The sequence below is a fragment of the Mus caroli genome, chromosome 12 (assembly GCF_900094665.2).
Source record: "Mus caroli chromosome 12, CAROLI_EIJ_v1.1, whole genome shotgun sequence".
Classification (NCBI taxonomy): Eukaryota; Metazoa; Chordata; class Mammalia; order Rodentia; family Muridae; genus Mus; species Mus caroli.
In genome coordinates this window covers 27,909,342-27,914,235 of record NC_034581.1, presented here as the reverse complement: position 1 = coordinate 27,914,235, position 4,894 = coordinate 27,909,342, and positions in this window count along the sequence as shown.

Below are 4,894 nucleotides of genomic sequence, written 5' to 3'. Positions count from 1 at the left end.
GAGGGAGAGGGAGAGGGAGAGGGAGAGGGAGAGGGACTGACTGCTGGGGTAGGGTTCCTCCATGCTCTGCCCCAGCACTCCAGGCTATTTTAATCTTAGATATCCACATTTCAGCACATGACCACATCGGTATGCGTGGAGGCAAGCAGAGTCTGGAAGGAAGGGGAAGGGGCAACACAGAGTTTCCATTCCTATTTCTGGAACTAAAGGAAAGGATACACATACATATAATCTTTCAAATGTTCTGAAAGAGGAGAACCAGAAATCTTAGAGAGCACAAATAACGTTAAGCATGACACTTTACGTACCATGATTATCCCCACAGAGCCCCATGCTTCAGTGTGTCTGTTACAGAAGGGTAGGGGACTCAAAAACCTTAAATCCTCATTTTGGGTGTGTTAAGTTAAAGATGTGATTATACAAATAAAGTGTCAAGTAAGCAACTAAAAGACCTGGGGGTGGGGGTGGTGCATGCCTTTGATTCTGGTACTTGGGATGCAGAGGCAGGAGGATCTCTAAATTCAAGATCAGTCTGGTCTACAAAGTGAGTTCCAGGACCACCAGGGCTGCACAGAGAAACCCTGTCTTGAAAAACCAAACCAAACCAAACAAAAACAAAATCAAAAACAAAAACAAAAGAGCAGCTGTCTTAGATAGGGTTTCCAATGCTGTGAAGAGACACCATGACCAAGACAACTCTTTCAGAGGAAAACATTTAAGTGAGGCTGGTTTACGGTTCAGAGGTTCAGTCCATTGTCATCATGGTGGAAAGCATGGCAGCATCCAGGCTAACATGGTACTGGAGAAGGAGCTGAGAGTTCTCTATCTTGATCCACAGGAAGCAGGAAGAGACAGTGAGCCACATTGGGCATAGCTTGAGCACAGGAGATCTCAAAGCCTGCCCCTGCAGTGATACACTTCCTTCAACAAGGCCATATCCCCAACATAGTGCCACTCCCTATGGAGCAAATATTCAAACACATGAGGCTATGGGGGCCACATCTACTGAAACCATTACAACAGCTAAATTAAAAAGCCAGGGGAGATGTGAATTTGGGAGATGGAGTGGAGAGTGTGCAGTCTAGGGCTCTAGGCTGAATAAGACTGCTACAGGAAAACATTTCATAGACAACTATAAGAGTACTCTGCACCAGCCCTGCAGACAAGCTTAACTAAAGGGTGGTGCGGAAAGTAGAAGAGAAGAAATAATCAGATGGAATGAGAAAATGGAGAGAAAAATTCTTTAAACTAAGGAAAGGAACTGTAAGGTAGGTGTTTCAGCTCCCATCAAGGAAGCCCCTCTATTTGTGCAAGAAGTTCCACCCCGCCAGGCATGGTGGCGTACGCCTTTAATCCCAGCACTCAGGAGGCAGAGGCAGGCGGATTTCTGAGTTCGAGGCCAGCCTGGTCTACAGAGTGAGTTCCAGGACAGCCAGGGCTACACAGAGAAACCCTGTCTCAAAAAACAAAAACAAAAAAACAAAACAAAACAAAACAAAACAAAGAAGTTCCACCCCTTTCCTGTGTTAAGTTCCTCATTCTGTTCTGAGCCAAACCTGCTAGTGCATGGGCACCTCTCCTCCCGGGAGTCGTTTCCCCATCCAGCCCTCAGCAAATCATAAGATTCTAGGCACACTAGCACCGCTCTGTCCTTTCAGCAGCCACGTCCTTCAACACCTTTGCACTTAGCTCTTCCTCTTGCCTAACTTCTTGAAGTTTTTAAGCAAAGACTATGGATTTCTTATTTCCCAGGTCGCATCTTCCAACAAGACATTCCCTGCCCAGAGCATACATATGCACTCGCCATCCTGTGCCATGGCTGCTCTGTGCCACAATGTCCTACTCTAAGCATGGTCTGTGCTTTACACTACATGACCTGCTCTAAGCACTTCAGAGCATAGAACCTGTCTGAAATTGTTGTTTAACTGGTGTGTGAACACTGTCAGTTTTACCCCACTAGGGAGCAAGTTACAAAATAGATGTGATACTATAATCCCAAAACAAGGCAGGTGAGGGCAGGAGAAACATGCGTCTGAGGTCAGCTTGGGGGCTACACAAAGAGATCCTTCCTCAAAGGCAAACCAAAATAAATGAAAGCAAGTTTCCAGGGGCTGCAAAGCTTAATAATGGGTAGAGGGTGAAAGCTGGGAACACAGGAGCAGCTGTTTTCTCCCACGGGGGACAGAGTCACCATTTCAGCAATTCTGAGATGGTGTGTTGGAAGGAGGAGTGTGGACAGTATGAGAAAACAGCATTTGAGTAAAGCTGGCAAGGTTCTGATTGTGACCACAGCAGCACAGTCAGAGGGGCTGATTCATGAATTCTCCCCAGTCACTGTCCTGGTTGCCGGCCTGCTAACTCTGTCATCACAACCTGTCTGTGCATCTGGAGCAGTATCGTACCTAGCCAGAGTTCTATCACAGGGCCTACAACAGTGTCAGACACACAGCAAACACTCAGTAAATCCCCGAGTAAAGGAGTAATCAGGAAAGACAGCGGTTAGACAAAAATCACTGGTTTTCAAGAGGGTACTTCTCCAAATCACACCTTATCAGCAAAATAAACACCAAACAAAAACCAAAAAACCAAAAACCAAGAAGGTTTCTGCAAAACAAAAGACCAAGGATAACTGTATCCACAGAGGGGTCTTGAGTCACAGATCAGAACAAAACTTCACTGCCTTATGCCTCACCGCCTTAGTTTGGGGGAGAGTACAGAAAGCTTATATGTAGCTACGAACATTGATTAGCACTGCTGCAGGTTTGTTTCCTTATAATTTCCAATTTTTTGACTACAGAATCTTGGGATATTTTATTTACCCATGGGCTGGTGCCACCTAGTGGACATTATCTCCTTCAACAGGTTTGAGTCTAGAAATTTTTTATTTACCTGAGAAAGGAAATGATGGGACTATGGCTAGTTAAAGTCACTGGTCAATTTCACTTCCTAAAGCCCCCCGCAGACCGAGACAATCGTCTCTATTTGAAAGACAAAGAGACTTAAGACAGGGAGATGTTTGGGAAGTTTCCAAGGTCAGTCAGAGAGACACTGCAGAGCCAAACTCTCCGTGTGCTCCCCTGTGCCCGCAGCTCTACACCAGCAAGTCACCTGTGCAATTAAAGAAGCCAGCATCATGTGTCTGTATAAGGGAGGAAGGCAGATGGTGGTGTGCTTTAGTGCCCTGGAGATGAGACTCAAACACCAACAGGTTTCCAAGGAAGCAGTTTGTTTATCTCCACCTACGTGCCCGCATCTAATGCTAATCACCCACTGAAGGTCTTATAATACCATAAAACTGGACGTTGGGGATGGCAAGATGGCTTAGTGGGTAAAGGTTCTTACTTGCCTTTCAGCCCTGGAGACCTGAGTTTGATCCCTAGAAGCCACATTAGAGTGGAAAGAGAACCAACTTACTCTACAAATTGTTCTCTAGCTTCCATACATGACATGTGGTTCATGCACACATGTAATAATAAATAACTTTTTAAAGCTGGGGGTGAAGATATCAACATTCAGATTTGGGAGAGCCGTAAAAGTCCAGTCTTTAACATGAAGACTGTTCATGTATGTGCAGCCACCATAAACACTCAGCTATGGCTGCCTTACGTATACCTTGCTGATGCTGTAGGTGGCTGCTGTGTCATTATATCCTATCCTGACTTCATCAGTATGCATCTCTAACAACTCATGCACCAATATTGCTTAAGAAAAGAATGCGAGCTGGAGTGATGGCTCAGCGGTTAAGAGCACTGGCTGCTCTTCCAGAGGTCCTGAGTTCAATTCCCAGCAACCACGTGGTGGCTCACAACCATCTGTAATGGATCCGATGCCCTTTTCTGGTGTGTCCTTAGACAGCTACAGTGTATTCACATACATGAAGTAAATAAATAAATCTTTTTTTTTTTTTTTTGGTTTTTCGAGACAGGGTATCTCTGTGTAGCCCTGACTGTCCTGGCACTCACTTTGTAAACCAGGCTGGCCTCAAACTCAGAAATCCGCCTGCCTCTGCCTCCCGAGTGCTGGGATTAAAGGCGTGTGCCACATGAAGAAGAAGAAAAAAAGAAAAAGAAAAGAATGCATTGCCGGGCAGTGGTGGCGCACGCCTTTAATCCCAGCATTTGGGAGGCAGAGGCAGGCGGATTTCTGAGTTCGAGGCCAGCCTGGTCTACAGGGTGAGTGCCAGGACAGACAGACAGGGCTACACAGAGAAACCCTGTCTCTCGGGAAAACAAAAAAAAAAAAAAAAACGAGAGAGAGAGAGAGAGAGAGAGAGAGAGAGAGAGAGAGAGAGAGAGAGAGAGAGAGAGAATAATGCATTTCTGATATTTTCTAGCATATATGTGTTTAAAATGTCTCCAATGTTTTCATGCCCATCTCCTATGGCATCCAGAGACCAAAGCTTCAAGTACTGCATTTAGTTCTAAATCTCTCGAGTTTCATTAACCTAGAAAAGTTTCCCAATCCTTTTTCTTCTATAAAACCAGGTTAAAAAAACAACCCAAGGTATGATAATGGCAGTGCAGCTAGATGATCATTTAGAGATTCACAGAGAAGTATCTACCAATGAAACCGAGGGAAGGATGTTATAAAGCAGGCATGACCTCTTAGTCTCGATGCTAATTTGCATCCACCTGAGCAGCATGCATTAGACTGAGTTACATTACATATGTCCTTAATTCTACAGCTCTGCTTAAATTTTACATTTCTTTTTTAAACTTCCCTCAATTAAGTCCATGTGCTGAGGTCATCTTATTCAAATATATGAATGAAAAGTCCAATTTGAATGCTGGGCACGGTGGTGCATGCAGATCTCTTGAGTTTGAGGTCAGCCTGGTCTACACAGTGAGTTTCCAGGACAGCCAGGGCTACACAGAGAAGCCCTGTCTCAAAAAAA